The sequence below is a fragment of the Lepisma saccharinum genome, chromosome 29 (genome assembly GCF_977018435.1).
Source record: "Lepisma saccharinum chromosome 29, izLepSacc3.1, whole genome shotgun sequence".
Taxonomy (NCBI): domain Eukaryota; kingdom Metazoa; phylum Arthropoda; class Insecta; order Zygentoma; family Lepismatidae; genus Lepisma; species Lepisma saccharinum.
Genome location: NC_139257.1, coordinates 13,273,721 through 13,291,626, shown reverse-complemented (window position 1 = coordinate 13,291,626; position 17,906 = coordinate 13,273,721). Strand labels below are relative to the sequence as shown.

The following is a 17,906-nucleotide window of genomic DNA, read 5'->3' as shown; positions in this document are numbered from 1 at the left end:
ATGGTAGAATTGAGATTTTTTGGTTTCATTCTTATAAACAATATCTCGTTGACTTACCCGGAAGGTCATATCCAGTTTTGGACCTCTTTTCAGCTGTAAGAAAATAATATTGAATAGTTTTCTCACATCAACTATGTAGTTATTTTAATCAATTATGTTTGTACAATGAACTCAACATAGTTGTAATAATAGCAGAAACTCGACTATCACATTAAAAATTATGTAACATATTACAAATAAGCAAGACATAAGCGAAAAACTGACTTGAAATCATTACTAGTCCCTAAATTCTGGTATCCATTAGTTTTGATTTGTTTATAATGTCCAAGATTGTGCTTAATATTCTGCATAATATTCTCTCAGTAGACCTCAACACTATTCACCTGATGTCTTATCTTATTTAATAGTCAAATGTCAGATCCATTATTTCAATTCTTAAGAAAATGTCAATTTAATATGAAAACAAAATTACTTTGAACAAATCGCCTGGAAGCAATTAAGTAGGTAAATTTAATATTCTGTGTTAGCATATAGCAAAACTTTTAGTTACATTTTAGAAACTATTTTAACTAATGTTATACAGTCCATACCAAAAGTTTAAGACCACCAACTTTTTTGGTACAAATACAACCTCTGACAATAAAGTTCGGTGAATGATCCTGAATATTGAGAGTAGACGAATTCTTAATGAAACCTACCTTGCTGTCCTTCGAAGTAGTCCCCTCCCATGGCTATGCAACGTGACAACGGCTGTACATGTCCTGGAAACTTTTAGAAAAGTCTTCTTTCGGGATGTTGTTCGAGACCCTCGTCCCGTTCCGTTGGATGTCCGGAATATCCTCAAATCTCTGAACTTTCAAAGCGATTTTGAGGAGTGGGAAGAGAAAGAAATCTGGAGGATTCAGATCCAAATTTCTTGCAATGCATTGCTACAGAGGATGAGAGCTGGTGTGTGAGGTACGACCCTGAAACGAAACGCCAAAGCATGGAATGGCGCTCTCCTGCATCAACCCCGTCGGAAGAAGGCCAAGGCGGAAAAATTGTTGTTCCCTCTGGCAGGAATTCCTTGTGGATCATGCCATCACTGTCAAAGAAAGTGATAAGCATCGTCTTGATGCGTGATTTTTACGCCTTGACCTTCTTCCGACGGGGTGAAGCAGCAGAACGCCATTCCATGCTTTGGCGTTTTGTTTCAGGGTCGTACCTCACACACCAGCTCTCATCCTCTGTAGCAATGCATTGCAAGAAATTTGGATCTGAATCCTCCAGATTTCTTTCTCTTTGAAAGGTCAGAGATTTGAGGATATTCCGGACATCCAACGGAACGTGACGAGGGTCTTGAACACCATCCCGAAAGAAGACTTTTCTAAAAGTTTCCAGGACATGTACAGCCGTTCTCAACAGTGCATAGCCATGGGAGGGGACTACTTCGAAGGACAGAAAGGTAGGTTTCATTAAGAATTCGTCTACTTTCGATATTCAGTATTGGTATACGTCTTGTATTTCTTGAGATACGAAGGTGGAAAATCAAATTTCTTAACTGAATAATCAAGCATTTTGTAGTAAAAATGAATATGTATACACGTAACCGACGTCGTTATGCCAGTACTGAATTTTTTCCAGTATTGTGGAACACGAGAAAAGGTTTTGGCGCAAAACAAAAATCCAAAAAAGTTTCTCGTGCTTTATATTTTTTTTCTAAAATTCGCAAAATAAAAGAAATATAGCGAAAACTGAGAGGTCTTTAGATAACAATATCTTCCTCAGCGGCTGCGCTCGAGTGAACACATTTTATCAGTCATTAGTTGAAATGTGTGTCAATAGATGGCGCAGAAAGACATCTCGAGTAGCAGCATTGTGCAAGTTCAAACCTGTTTTCCTTACGCTTGATAATAAACAGGCTGTTTGAATCGCAAGCTACGTGATAATGGGGAAAACATCTGTACCCGTGACCGTGAAATAGCAAATAATTGGTATGTACAGATGCAACAGGTCTCATAGAGAAATTGCAGTTGCATTGAATGTGAGTAAAACCTGCATGGCGAACACAACAAACAAATCAAAGCATCAAGGCACAGTGGTTGATAAATCACGCTGCGGCCGCCCCATGGTAACAGATCTCCGAAGTATGGAATGAGATTACGCCCCAAGAATGCCAGAAATTGGTCCGCAGTATGAGAAACCGTGTGCAAATGTGCTTGAAACTTAAAGGTGGACCTATAGACTATTACAATTTCACACTTCATTAATTTAATTTCAGGAGAAATGTTTGTTTCCAAGTATATTTTCAGAGTTCAGATTTAATGATTTTACAAATTGTACCTTTAGTTGCATATATTAGTTATAAGTGCATTAATATGCCTTACACTTTCTTGATCTTGATGTACCTTTCAATAACATTATATACTAATTCCAATTTTGTATTAAAGTGTTTATTTCATGAAGAGCACTCGCATATGTAGAATTTCTGTTTGAAAAACACATGACAAGTTGGTTCTAAACTTTTGGTAGGGACTGTATTTAGTTTTGTAAAAATATGGTATTTGGGTATATGGTTGGTGAGAAAAGAAGTTACAAGAATTGTGTGGGAAAATCTCTCAATTCAAATACCTGTATTACTCAAAAATTATTGTCTTTACTTCAAATATTTCTACCACATAAAAGATTCTGCTTTAAAATGTGATCTCTTTTATTAACACCCGATCAGTAGTTTTTGACGCATTCGACTTTAAATAATTTGTTTACCGCCAAATCAATGATTGTACTGCGCATGACGAATTCACTTCTCACGCTGTATCCCGGCTGAGTAAAAAAAAGGTAAAGTGCTCCCACGCCATGAAGGCGTATAGGGAGTGTGGGGGTAACGCCTCACACTTTCTTGATCCGGTCATGAGTGGGGGTGATGTGATCAGCATCACTCCCCTGACCGCCTTTACCTCCCAGGGTTTCCCTCAGGTACCCATGTCATTCGACGCTGGGTGGGCGCCGGGCCGCTTCCAACGTTAGAAAAGTTCCCGGATCGAACCCGGGACCTTTAGCATGGTAGTCAGACGCGTTACCGACTGAGCCACTGCCGCCACGTATCCCGGCTGAGTCAACCCCAAAAATTAGGTGCCTGAATCCAGAAGTAAAATACTTCTATGCTTATTGCATGTACTAAACTGCGTTTGCTACAACTTGTCACATTTCCAACGCTTGCCGATCGTTGCCATTTCTGGCACAAACCACGCGGTGTTTCCGCTGTAAACCGAGTGAACTCTGCGTTGGGGGAAGCCAAGGCCAGTCTGCGATTAAGATAAGCATATTTATATAATACCACATTCACCAGCACCACGCTTACAATACAAGCATCTTCAACAACATACAAACAAAACACGTTGAGTTAGATCACCTGCGTAACGCCTGCGTAAGCGACATACTTCTGCTTTATATTCGCTCCTCGCTGCCTAACGGACGACTTTTCCTCGTGTCTCATTGGCACAGAAACTGTCGAGCGATCTCTAGCGGGAAACATCACAGGTTGTACGTACCAAACAAGATTTTATCAAGCTTAATTTAATATCCAAAGATGTCAGCCTGTTTGAATGATCTGGTTGCATTTGTGTCGTTATTCATACCAAGCCATTACTGCATTGTTGTTCTTGAGACATTCCATGGGAATCACAGGAATGACTTTGGTGTTTTGTCTCTCAAATACCTATATCCTATTTTTAGAGAGCAAACCCACAGATGGAGTGTGTAAACAGACATAAAACAAAACCCGAGTAGAAAGGATGTATCATGAGTATAGGTCAAGGTAACTTAATATACTATAAGGTAGCGCCATCCGAAAATTGCCGATCATGCACGAACGGGTGACGTCATGTGGGAGGATCGGTTATGCTCGTTGCCCCTTCGGTTATGTTCGTTCGGGGCTTGGCAGAAGCAAACGGCCGCTATCATTTCTATGCGAGTTTCAGAGAGGGAAAGTGTTTCATTACTTTGAGGGGTAAATATTAATTATCATACTTCGGGATGGTATGGAGGTATTCCTTTAATGATTAGTAACATAATTAAAACATGCTACTTTTAAAAGAGGGGAAAAATTGCACATGCAAAAGTATTGTAAAAATTCATTTTTATGAAACATGATCGATATATTACAAATAAGGTTGTCCGTGTTTTAATTAGAATTTCAGATTTCATCACTTCATCAATCGTATTATGATTTTAATAAGAAACGTTGCATGCTAAAGAAGAATTGCATAGTGAAAGAGTTACAAAGAAAGAATTGATTAACAGATTTGGTTTATTTTTGCTTTTCTGTCTTTTTTTAAATATGAAAGGAAAACCCATAAGAGTATCTCTTTCTTTGTTTCCACAAGCCGGCCTCCTTGGCGTTGTGGTTAGCACATCGCACTTCAACGCCAGAGATTTGGGTTCGAATCCTGGCTTGGGCATGGATGTTTGTGAGTGTTCATTCATCATTTCATCACTCATCCCTATCTTCGCAAATTAGCCAAAAGTGGCACAAGAAGCGAAGTAAAATGAAGCAAATCAATCAATCAATATTTGTTTTCACATATACTATCACATTTATTAAATTCTCAATTTTCCCATTAAGGACAAATCAATGTCATACCCGATTGGATTCGAATCCGGGACCCCTGGCGTCGAAGCGCGATGTGCTAACCACTACGCCAAGGAGATCGACAGAGGCCTCCGAGGTACTACGGGCCTCACAGAACGTTACAGGAGTACTATCGGATTATAAATTATGGATATTAGAGTTTGGATAATATATAATCTATAAATAAAAAAACACCCGTTCTTTATTTATAGAATCTCGAAGAGAGCGATAGTTTGCCAAACTAAAAAATAATCCTATCTTGTTCTCACGATAATAAAAATAGAAGGCATAATAAAAAATCAATTGGTAACTATAGATTGACACAGAATTGAATAAGCTGAATTTTGATGTAACTCGTTTTTATGTGGTTCTACTGATTAACTTTTAATTGGAGTCCAAACTTGAATATCCGTAATTTTTAATCCGATAGTAGTTCGGTATAATCTATTTACAATATTTAACACAACGCAGTACAAAAGCCTAATATTTAGTTTTCTGACTGAATAGTTCCTTCTTATTCATTCAGAACGTTGCAATCATTTCCAGGAACATTTCGAATTTTACATAACATCAGAAAGTATTAAAATTATACTGATATACTTAAAATCTAATCTTTACCATTCTCCTTAATCTAACTTTATTTTTGAAATTATCAAGTGAAAGAAGCAATATACAATCTAGATAAAATTTTACTCTGCATTTGATACTTACTCTAAATTCGAAAGAATTCCCAACCTTCTTCATATATTTATTTACTGTACAATAATTTACGTACGGATCAAAGTTCCACATGCAAAAAATTTTTGAAAAGTTTTATGTGGAGGAAGAATGATGAAATAGTTTGTAAGAGAGTAGTTTCAGACTTTGAAAACGCAATTCCAGTTTGTAATTTGCAGATATTTTTAATTTCTCTGGTCAAATTTGGCTGCAAGTTATCGTTGTCATAGTTCTAAAAAGTATTTTTTCGTATTAAGAACTTTACATACAAACGCGTGCAGAAGACGAGCCAAAGTGTACAAGTACTAATTTAACTAAGTTAACCTACTCGAAATACTTGATGAGTACTAGGAACATCAAACTTAAATGTCTTAACCTACTAATTCAAGCCTATAGAAATAGATTTTTGATCACACGGTAAATGAAACGCTTTGAGAATATCGATGAAAATATCTTAGTTTAATTAAACAATAAAGGAGAAAAGTTACATGAACTCACAATGATTGACCGTGCACCTGTACGAATCATTATTCGTTAAAGGACTTTGTCCGCAGATTTCCCATTTCCATTCCCATGTGTGTCCGAGTCAGCACCTACCTTTTTTATCAGTTCTTCTGTTTTGTATAACCGGAAAATATACTTCAAGGCTGATATGCGACACACATTTGTACATTAACGAAGTAACTTGCATTACACTAATCTTAGATCTTGCTCTTTTTGACAGAAATGTACTACAAAGAAATAATGTAACATCCATTGGTTTATATTGAGTACAAGGGTACAAAATTATTCACAATATATTTGTGAAATACCAAAATTGAACAAAGTTGCAAACATTTTAATGATGGGTGTAATATTCACTCATGCAATATTTACCATCGTGCATACAACGCTATGTAACTCGAAGATGTACTAAGTGAATTTCATTTCGAATAGCGTGAAAGTTAGTACACGATCTTCGAAATGCCCATTTCCGACAACGTTTTTCACAATAATGTGAACATACAAATCACAATCAACATCGGTCTGTGTTAAATGAAATTGTTAATAATTATAAATCCGACTTACATAAAATGTACTTAACAAATCAGTTAGGCTCACTACGTACTTCGCACTAGTTGAACACATTTTCAAGATATTGATGACTTCTCTTGTAGTACTGTCGGTTAGGTTACGTTCTAGATTTTGAACTTTTTTATTTGGTTAAAGCGGTTGAAAGAGGTTGTTTGTAATCTTTAATTTCTTTGCTTCATTATGCAGATGTGTATTTCTCCTTTGTAATAGATCGAATATGTTTTCCAACAACGGAACATTGCTTGCAGTTTGTGTATATACCAACGTCTATATATTTTTCACTTTTTTGGCAGCATAGTCTTTAGCCTGTTTAGGGCACGTTTCCTTATTGCGTGTCTTTCGTAGCGTACAGCTCTGCAAACCTTATCAGCACGTCATACAAGCGAAGCATATTGTGAAGATAAGTGTTTATGAGAACTACACCATTACCATTTCATCGATTATTTGGTACTAAAGTAATTGGATGTAATTTTAGCGATGGCACTGCAGTTGGCTTCAGCACGTTCTTTGGTGGAAAATACAGAAATTCTGCTTTTAGATCTCGCACATAGTCTTCTTCACAATAATTGGCACTGCACACTTGCATTTTTTACATTTCATCTACAAGCATGAATCCACTGTTTACTTACGCAATTATCGACTGGAAATCTATGATATTTTATGTCAGTTCCTTTACTTTTCTGGTTATAGGTTTCATAGCTTGCTACAGCACAATTAGACATGATTGCAGTCTAGAAGTACGAAAATACAATAAAAATAAATCGAACGCTACAAAATCAATAACCTGCTTTTTCCGATTTTTGCGACGTGTTAGTAGCTAAATGTACCCCGCACCAAACTTACTGCACATAGCAACGAGCACCGTCAAACCCGATCCTCCCAGATGACGTAATGCATACGTACTTCACATAGCAACGAGCACCCCCTGAGTATAGGTGTGTTTCACCTACGTCACAAACTGTTGCGTTGTGGTAAAACTTGCCTCAAACATGACGCCTGTGCGCATCCTGGCGTCACATGAAACCCACCTATAGAAGAAGTTTATTCTTGTCTTACTCATACATTCTCACTAAATAATTAATCCTATCCAAACCTTACACTTATGATCTCACACTAACACTTAACTCACAGTCTTAACTATACCTAAAAAGCTCACCTTCCTGAAGTTTCTGGAACTGGGAGTTCACTACGTTTAGAAAGTCTAGAAGAAAAGTTTAATATGTAATACTGCGCTTTCATATTTATAGATCATAAATTGGAATGAGGGAGGCAATGCAAAAGGATCATGTTTCAGTGCAAAGGTTATAAAATATCATAAATTGGGATAAGAGAAGTAAATAGAGAATCTATTCCCTGATCCTCTTGTTAATTTATTAAACTGGTTGCAAGTTATTTAGATTTTTCATCTTAAATAGTCTTGAATTCGATACCAGTTGGAGGTACATAGTAATGTGGATATCAATTTAACTATGGGTACAGTTCGGATTAGACTATCTGAGTATAGTGTCAAGTTGAAAGATAGTTCCAATTTTTGTCTTGTTCGAAAATTGGGAAGAACACATAATAGTGTTTCACATGAGAATCGGTTAGCAACTCTCTTTGCCCAAATACAATTAAGTAAAATTCGACTCTTTTCTTAACACACACTCTATATAACGCTTTGCTTTAAATAAATATACTGTTTTACGTAGAGTTTTCCTGAATATAACTCACCCATGGGCAACAAAGATTACTCGCATAAGATGTAGTACCTCCTGAAGTAAAATTTGATATTGTGTTGTATCTGTCACTGAATACTATTATATTCTTAATTTAATGATTCAGAAATCACGAATTTCGACTTCAAATGTACTAACTTAATTTTGATGTGTAACCTACTTTTGGTTTTGAGTGTACGTACATGTTAAACTACCTGTTTTCGTGAAGGAATATGCTTTTGTGAAACACAATTGACAAATTAAAATTATTTCGAGAATGCAATATTTAATAACTTTTTAGCACATATTTAGCACTATTGCCGCTGTATAATCGACATTACATTGTCATGTGAATTTTGGCAAAAACGTTACATGCACTACCTAAGGAAATCTTTGTTAGTGGAATAATTAAAATTGTATTTCATTTTATTCATACAAACAGTACAACTTACCTTTGAGGTACTCTTCATTTCTAGACCTCCTTGCAGCTGTAAAATAATAACATTTAATAGTGTTTCCACAACATAAATTATGTAGTTCTTTTCAATCAAGTATATTTGTATTTATACGGTTGTTGCATAATTATAGAAGCCCGACGTTTCTCATGAAAATATAACCTAACCTATAGTAAATACAGAACACGTTAGTTTACAAATGATTAGAAACACGTCTAGTCACTAAATGCTGGTGTATATAACTGCAGGTTTATGTTTAAGCGATTCGTTATTCTACAAGATTACTTTTTGAACGCTACATTAACTTCTCCAAGTGGACCTGAAAAGTGTTTACTTGTTTTCACATTTATAAGTTAAATGTCAGACTGATTTTTTGCAATAAGAGAAAATGATTCATTATTGATTAACTACCATGTGATGCTCAAACAATCTGGAAGTCCCCGAATTAGACAAATTTTAGTGCAATTCATAGGAAGTGTTACAAAAATAACCAATTTGGAGACAAGTATAGGGTAATTCAATGAACTAAGTTTTTTCGCATTATTTGTCCTGCGAGTCCAGTCCGGAAAGACGTAAGAAGTATAAATTGCAAAACCAATTATGACTAGACGAATCACAACTGGTTGAAGCTCTTCTACTCCTTAAAGCCAAACATAGTGCTACGAATATTAAAAATTTTGCAAAGCTAACCGAAGTACAATACATGGGTGCCAATTGAGTTATATTTAATATAAATAATATAACTCCGCATAGATTACGTGAAGGGAAGTACAAAATACTCTTTTAGGTACTAAATTATGCGGTGATGACTTTAGCGGGTTGACCAGGTGAACATTGATCCGATTATTACTAATAAATATTTTCCAATCGGGTGATAATTTAGGACAGTTAGAACGGACAGTTCTCGTTTGAAACAATCCCATTCAAACTCAGTGAGATTGTTAAAACCAAGAAGGGATCGTGACATTTGTGAAAAACAATACGCAATTCATGATCTTTTGTTACATATCAAAACACATGCCATCAGCCGAACTGTTTTAATATAATCCAAATTACTAGGAAATGTAAAATTCTTACCAGCTGATCGTGCTCTTTTAGCTACAATAAAGAAAATTAGTTATTAGTGAAATAATTTCATAATGATTTGAAGCATATACATGGTATCGTTACGTTGAATATAGTACGTATAATTGTTATAATGTTACATTTGCATTGAAATCTCAATCAGTTTATTCAAAGCCAGTAGTTTGTGACTTGTTGATCAATTAACGAAGGCAATTCAATGATTATATGAGAGAGAATGCTGTTATAGTGATGGTAATATAGATATTACTATAATAACAATAATTATAATAATATTAGAAGAAATATACGAGAAAAGGTCATTGTAACAAAAATCGTTTGTTGGTTTTCCAAACAATGGTCCTGCTCCGCAGTACACTTGATGCACTTGTCCACACCTATTAGTGTGATACTTAATTGAGAATCCAACACTATTAATCCTTGTTTCCATGATAACCAAAAACTCAATATGCTGACCAAAGCAGAAATTTATTATATTTTAAAAAACATAAACCTAAAGTAAACGTTACGTTTCAACCTTCTAGCAAGGTCTTCTTCAGACTCTGTACCAAATACAAATGAAATAAGGTACAAAACAGCAAGATATATATATATATATATATATATATATATATATATATATATATATATATATATATATATATATATATATATATATATACAGGGTGTATACAAACATGTGTCAGAAACTTTAGGGATTTATTCTTGACATCAAAACATAACAAAAAGTTAGTAGATGAGGCGGCCGGGTTCTGCGCCCGAAAATGGGGCTCGATGGGGCTCGCCTTAATGGATTTCTCTCGTAAGGCATGAGCCCCATTTTCTCGCAGTGTTGCCAGCCTCTTGCTTGAAAAAATCACCAAGGTTTTTTTTTGGTCTAACCTAACCCCAAGCAAGAGGCTGGCAACACTGCTTGAGGCTTGCCTTAATGGTTTACTCTTGTAAGGCATAAGCTCTATTTTCTCGCAGTGTGGCCAACACCTTACTTGAAAAAATCACCAAGGTTTTTTTTGGTCTAATCTAACCTAAAGCAAGGAGCTGCCAATCTTGTGTGCTCGCAGTGTTGCCAACACTTTACTCGAAAAAATCACCAAGGTTTTTTTGGTCTAACCTAACCTAAAGCAAGGAGCTGGCAACCTTGCTTGAGGCTTGCCTTACAGTGCATAAAGCAAGGTTGTCAACCTACTGGTATTTTTGCCATAACTTTTTACAAAAAAAAAACAAAGGAGAGAAAGAGAGGGGGAAGAGTTAAACAACTGACAATGCTGCCAACACCTACCTACAGCTTTTTTTACTTGGCAAGGGTTTAGCCAATTTATATACTGGCGCAACATACACACACTGGGCAAGGAGTGCCGGCAACAAACACACACTGCCGTAAAAAAAGAGAGATGGATGGATGGCAACACAGTATGTGTGTGCGTGTGTGTGTATAATATGTAGCATTATTAACTAGAGTGTGTTGGCAACCCACCTGCAACTAAAAAAAGATAGAGATACCAACATTGCTGTAAGATAAAGAGAGAGACCTAGAGCTGGCAACAGTGGTGAGCGAATATGCATTTTTTCCAAGTTCTGGGCGCCAATGTATATTGTGATCTTTGTAAACCTCTCTCGCGGGAACGATGCGCTGCACATGCATACGCGCGCGCGTGCTTATTTTTATTTCCGTATTGTGACGCAAACAAACAAATAATAATTGTTGTTTTTTAGGATGCCTGCCCCCTATAACCTCGCCAGGGTGCGTGGTGCCCAACCAAAAAAAGTAAAAGGTTTTCTAACGGCTGCGGTTCTAGATAACCGCACCTCTGTAGAGTTTCACGTGTTTTTTTTTTTCTCAAACTTCCATGAAACTCTACAGAGGACCTCCGTAATGCATGCAACGTGTACTAACGACTCTAGTGTTATTTTGATGTTGTAATATTTTTGGATATAGAGTTTTATTGTGAGATATAGATAAAAATAATTATGTTTATTATAATATTTTCTTGATGAAGATGGAGAATGTATGTGTGTGTGTTACAAATAAAGTTGCATGCTTTTTTTTCCTAGTGTGTGTGTATGTGTTTTTGATGTTTCGACAGCATCTGAAACGATAAAAAAGAAAGAATTTTATTGTTAATTTTCTCGTGTAAAAAACAACAACAAATTTTTTTTTGTGCAAATTTTCTGATTTGTCTCTCGTGCTATAGTGCAAAAAAAGATATTGTAACTGATAACTGATGAAATTGACATTTGTAACTGATCTGAACTAGTGAAATTCGTATTGTGCTATTGTAACTGATTGTGCTAGTACAAAAAATTTCTTATTTGTGCAAGAAAAGATGTTAAACATGTTAAAACTGCTCTGTGACCCTCTCGTTCTTCACGTCGTGGACGAAGGACTTCTCTGCAATCAGGATGACGCTGCACACGGTGTCCTCGGGCAAGGCTTCGTGGAACTCGCAGACGACCTTGATGTTGGTTCGATCGTTGACCACCACCTGCTTTCTCTTAGATGTGTTGATGACGAACATGGGTCTGCGGGTTTTGAATTCGCTGGGCGTGTAGTACATGTCCATGCTTCCCTCGGTCACGCGTTTGAAAGAGGTGTAAGCTTCGTAAAGTTTGAGGTAATCGTCTTTGGTCATGTCGAGGTTGTAATTCTCGCGCGGGAAGACTTCGTTGCGTCCATTCTTCAGATAAACGTTCTTGATCTTGCAGTCGTCGAATTTGCTGGAATCTTTTTCCTGGTTGTTATCGCGACCGGTTTGAAAGAGCACCACGACGAAATCTGGCATGTCGAACTGTATGTTGTTGAACTGCGTCGTCACGTCGAATTCCATGTGACTTCCCGACGCCATCTTCTGCACGCACTGGTAACTGTGAAAGTGAATCGGTACCTGCGGACTTTTCAAGATCTCTGCTTTGTACTTGAGGGTGTAGTTTGTTTCGTATTCCACGATCGGCATTCTCAATTCCATGCTCCGGATGACGCACTTGGCCGCTTCAGGTAATGTGTTGGCTATCGGCGTGCCGTCGGCGTTCAAGTTGGTGTATCGCATCAGTGCGTCGTTGTCGTTGGCCGCTCTTCGAAACGTGACGCGCAATCCTCCCTTCCACATGATCTCCTTGTAGTCCGAGAAGAATCCCGGCAGCAGACGCATGGGAAAAAGCACCGTGTGACTTCTAGTCGATATTTTGGTCCCTGCTTCGAATCCTCCTGCCTGGTAGTATGCTGCGTCCGTTTTGGATAATTTCAAAGTTCCCACTGCCGTCGACGTGATGCCTGGATAGTCTATTCTGTCTATGACGGTGTTGTGTTTCCTCACCTCCACCTGCGAGAACAGGTGAGGCACGAAGTTGTCCACGAGTATCAAATTTGCATTGGGCGGAAACGCGTCTCCGCTTTCCTTCTTCACCACGTCGAATTGAAGGTAGAGGTCCGCTCTGTGAGGATGAACGAACCCATCGCCTACGTCCACGTCGTATTCGATCTCCCTGTTCGCTTCGTTGAGATTGGCGAACGTGCGACGGTTGGGAGGGAAAGATTGCAATTCGTAACTTTCGATTTCTTCCATTTTCACTATGCGTGTTATTTATTATACGTTGATCTCCACGATGGCCGTCGTAGTGGCACCTGCGAAATCCACCACCTCTCCTTTCTCGTTCGTCACCACCAACTCTATGTCGTCTATGCGGTTGCGACATACTGGAAAATAGATCGGCGAAGAGGGCGTGTAGATGATCGGTTCCATGAATTCGGAACTTGGTTTGAACGTGGCTATGATTCCCGTCTGCTTGTGACTTCCCAGCAACTCCCCGTCCGAAGATTTAGTGATCATTCCTTCTGTCACGTTACAGTGAACGTTCAGAGTCTCTATGGCCAGAAATTTAGGAATGTTTGCTGCCGTGTGCTTGATGCCAGCTTCGAGTTTTGTGTTGTTCTCGAAACCTAAAAGTTCACCCATGGTACCCAGGTCCACGGTCTCCGTCGCCGACACGATTTCCACTCTGTGCGTGACCGAATTTTGAGAAAGGTACGTGCCTTTGGGTAACTGAGCTTGCAAAGTGGAAAGATTGTATTGGCCTGGCGTGACGACGATGTGTTCGCTTCCGACGCTAATTTTGTTGTTGTGCTGCGTGACGTTAGGTATGAGGTACATGCTGTAGAATGCACGCAGAGCTACGGATTTAGGATAGACGATGTCGTCGTGCAGCGTGGGTTTCAAGATTGAAGATTCGCTCGTGAGATGGAACACGCCCATCGTGTTTAAGATTCCACAATGCTTTCTGAAAATGTTCCACCGACGGGTTATTTATTTTAGACATGTATGCGAGAACGGAAAGGCATAGGTGGCCGCAGTTAACATCGGTGAAACCCTGGATGCGTTTGTCATTGTAGTAGAGGTTGGCAACACTGAGATACTTCACCAACCTGGCAGGTGGTGTGCCACCGAACGAATCGAAAACAAATGCATTGTTATCGTCAATTTTGAGGTAGCATATCCAATGTGTACCAGGATTTTTGTAACTGTCCAGGTTGACCACGCCATACTCCTTTTTCTTCACAGCAGAGGGTAGAGAATCGGACATGAAAACACCCCTGAAGTTCTTTATTCCCAACAGTTCGATCAGAGATTCAATATCGAAGTTGGACAGGGCTTCTTCTTTTTTTTATATTTCTTCAAAGCATCGAGGTTGCTTTTTTGTTTTTTGGTTATACCTTTCCCCTTCTTCTCCATGGCCAGGTTGTGACGTTTCTGTTCTTCCAACTCGGCCTTGATCTTCTTTGAGTCGATGACGGTTTTCGCGGCACTTCCGCCGGCCAAACTTCCAACGGCCCCCAATGCTGCCAGGATGGCTGGGATGCTGAATATGAAACCTCCGATCTTTTGCTGTTTCCGCGAACGCTGCAAGCGTCTCAATTGAGATGTGCTGAGAAGTAATTTCATTCCGTGTCCTTTCGTCAAGAAAGAACGTTTCTTCTCGCGTTGTTTCTTGGTGAGTAACCCATCGAGGGCACCTAGATTTTTCAGATTGGAGTATGGTATCTGGTACACGACACCTTTGGGCTTCATGTTGATGCTCTATATGTTATCTTCACGGTATGTTATTTATATATATTTTCTGAGATTTTTTTTGTTTTGTGTAATTTTTTTTCGGTATGTTATTTATATATAAATGTTCTGAGATTTTTTTTTGTTCCGTGTAATTTTTTTCAAGGATATACTCCGCGCAGAGCCGTTACACAAATTCTATTACGTGCTTTGTTTTCTTACCAAGAAGTTCCTTTGTACCCTTGTACACGATTCGAGTTTTGTTCTCGATTAAAATAGCTAGCTTCTCGTCGGATAACATGTTAGCGTATCGATCTGGTAAAAATAGACTGTATTGTGCGTTGAGCAACAGACGCGCCTTGGGACCATACTGGGTAGAAACAATTGAACCGGAAGTTATCGTGTAAGGTTTGTCTACTTCCAATTCCTGAATTTTTACATATTCGACTGATGAATTTAGCATTTGTTTTAATGCTTGGGCGTCTAGTGATTGTTTACTCATTTTTTTATAAGATGGCAAACACAACTGGAGTTTTTTTTTTTTTTTTACGTAGTGTTATTTATATACCGAAGAAATTTTTTTCACGGTTCGAGAAATTTTTTTATTTCTACACACCCCATCCAAATTTTTGTTTCGTGTTCATGGCGATGGTGGTGCCCAGTGCTGCAACTCTTTCTCCCAGCGAAGCGTCTCTGCTAACGAATCTTTCGAAAGCTGCGTGCTCTAACTTTCTGTCTGCTTCGTGACGTGCATCCAGATCGGTGCGAGTGGTGTTGTAGGCGATGTCGTGATCTTTGCATGCGGCGTCCAACGGATTCACACCCTTGTCTCCTCTCTCCAATCTTTTCTCGAGTTTGGTACCCGGTCCGCAGTACTGGTAGCCGGGTAAATGCATCTCGAAAGGTAACTTGTTGATGATGTCGTTCACGAGTCCCTTTCCTTCGGCCACGTTCCAGAATCTCGGAGGCAGCGTGTTGATAATTTTAATGAGGTAACCTATGCCCTTGTCGTCGTTCACGATGAAGTTGGAAAGTTTTGTGCTGATCATGTCCACAATTCCTACCTTCTCGTTGTAGAAATTACGATTGCCTGCATTCTCCTCTCCTGCAATAACCAACAATCGGTCTATGAGCTTGCGCACGTCGTCCACCCACACAAACTCTTTGGGCAGGGTGTTGTAGAGTTTGACGCCGCTGCCTGTTTTCACCTGGTTCCAAATCGGTTTGATGAGATTTCTGTACTTCTCGCCACTGCTCGATTTCACCCTATTCTGCGAGGCGTCGTTGTTTTGGTATAAGGCATCCGTCATGATCAAAATTTCCTTGTAACTCTGGTAATCTTCGTCGGAGTAATCTTTCGGCTGCTTTTTGGCAACGAGTTCCCACAGTCCCACCGTACCCGGATACCTGTTCCAGCTATTCTTATCGCCTAAATTGACTTTAATGTCGTTGCCTTCGAAGGTGACTTTCGATTTTCCAATCTTCCAAACCACACCGCCGCCTTCGTTGCTCTCCATGCTCGGATACAATCCGAACACTTCATCTTTGTCGAATTTCCCCGTGCTCAGGTAGTCTCGTGCCAAAGGTCCCAACTCGATCTTATCCAAAGACGACGACGTGCTACCTATGGCTCGACGTCGTGCCGGTACGTCCTTCAGTTCGAACGGCGTCGAAGGAATGCTCGAAATGGGCGTGGGTACGGTGTAACTTTTAGCTGCAAGTGGTACGAGTTCGTTGATCAAATTTTTATTTTGTTCCGTGACGCCTTTAATTTCTTTACCTAGATCGCTGATGGCGTCGATCACAGGTTGATCTTGACGTTTCTTCTCTTCGTAGAATCCGCGATTCTCGGATTTCCAACCTTTGAAGCGTTTCGCGAGGTAATCGCGAAGCTTGAGATTTTCGTCTTCGATTTTTCGTTTCGTCATAGCGTTATTTATACACGTCGTTTCTCACAACGTTGCAACGTTTAGAAAGTCGTTGATTTTGTTTCTGTATTTTCCGTCGTTGGGTTTTCTCGTCATGTCGATCGTCGCGAATCCGAAATCGTCACTGTTCCAACAGTGGGAGCAGCAGCGTTCCGAAAATTGATTGTAGTTCATGTCTCCGCCTACGTAGTCATCGTACGCGTGCTTGAGGTTGGTGTGATCTTGACGAAACAAACATATGAAATTAGCGTTGTCGCGTACTAACTGTTTTGGAATTTTGGAAAACGTTTGAGCTAGGAAGAAGCAATCTATTCCTTTGTGACGACCTTGCGTGAAAAAATTGCGAATTTCATTTTGATTTTCCAGGATGACATCGTCGAACACAACGACTGAATTTTCACGACAATCGTCGAGTGGTTTTATTTCCGAAGAGAACGTTGCAATGTCCAGACCATCGTACAGTTTTATCAGTTGCTGGTATTTCGCTTGTTCGAGACTTTTCGAAAATACGTAGAGGTGCCTGTTCTTCCAATCTAACCAATTCGGTGCGAGGAGAAAATTGTCCACGAGCAGTGTCGTTTTCCCACACCCCGAAGGACCTACGATTAGACAGCGGATGCTGTCGGGAAGCAACTCGCCGTTCTTTTTTTTCGTTTGACATTCCGAATCCGGTAGACGCTTCACCACGTTCCACGTACTCACAAGATCACTTCGTTCGCGTCGATCCAACTCTTTTCCGGAAGTCCCAGCCATTTGACAAACAGTTTGTCGCCTTTCCTACGCAATACTTTCTCGATGAGGTACGTGTCGGGATGTTTTGTTTTAGAGAGTTCCTCTTCGTAAAATCTTCCTTTCAAAATCTCGCCGCTACTATCTTTTATTATATACGTGTGTCGGTTTCCGGGTAAAACTCGAACCACCATAAAAAGTTCCGTGCTCCAATTTTTTGTGAACCCCTTCTCGAAGGTGCGTTTGAATTTGCTGATCCTCACCTGGTCTCCAATTTTGAATTTTGATTTCTTGGTAGTCGTGGGAGTGTACTTTGGACAGTAAACTGTAGAAATTAAACGCTGCTCGTCAGATTTCGTAACGTCAGCTGGCTTCATGCCTATCGTTCTGTGTACTGTATCATTATAGGTGTCGACGAGTTCCGGCAGTATGTCGACCCATTTGTAATTTCCTCGAAGCGTGAATCGTTTCCACATGTGTGTTTTCAAGGTTCGATTAAATCTTTCCACGATGCTGGCTTTGATGTGACTGAAGGTTGAATAATGTCGAATGTCATGTTTTTGAATAAACTTTTG

At 39.2% G+C, this 17,906-nt stretch overlaps 1 long non-coding RNA gene across 1 annotated transcript in view; it reads right to left on the bottom strand.

The window, feature by feature from the left end:
• Positions 1–17,906, bottom strand: part of LOC145981327 (uncharacterized) — a 63,792-nt gene that overhangs the window by 1,834 nt on the left and 44,052 nt on the right. Inside the window, exons 3-6 of the long non-coding RNA XR_014440956.1 lie at positions 9,630–9,650; positions 8,550–8,585; positions 7,557–7,601; positions 58–93 (exon numbers count right to left, since the gene is read on the bottom strand). This is a non-coding gene — a long non-coding RNA (uncharacterized LOC145981327). The remainder of the gene's footprint in view (positions 1–57; positions 94–7,556; positions 7,602–8,549; positions 8,586–9,629; positions 9,651–17,906) is intronic.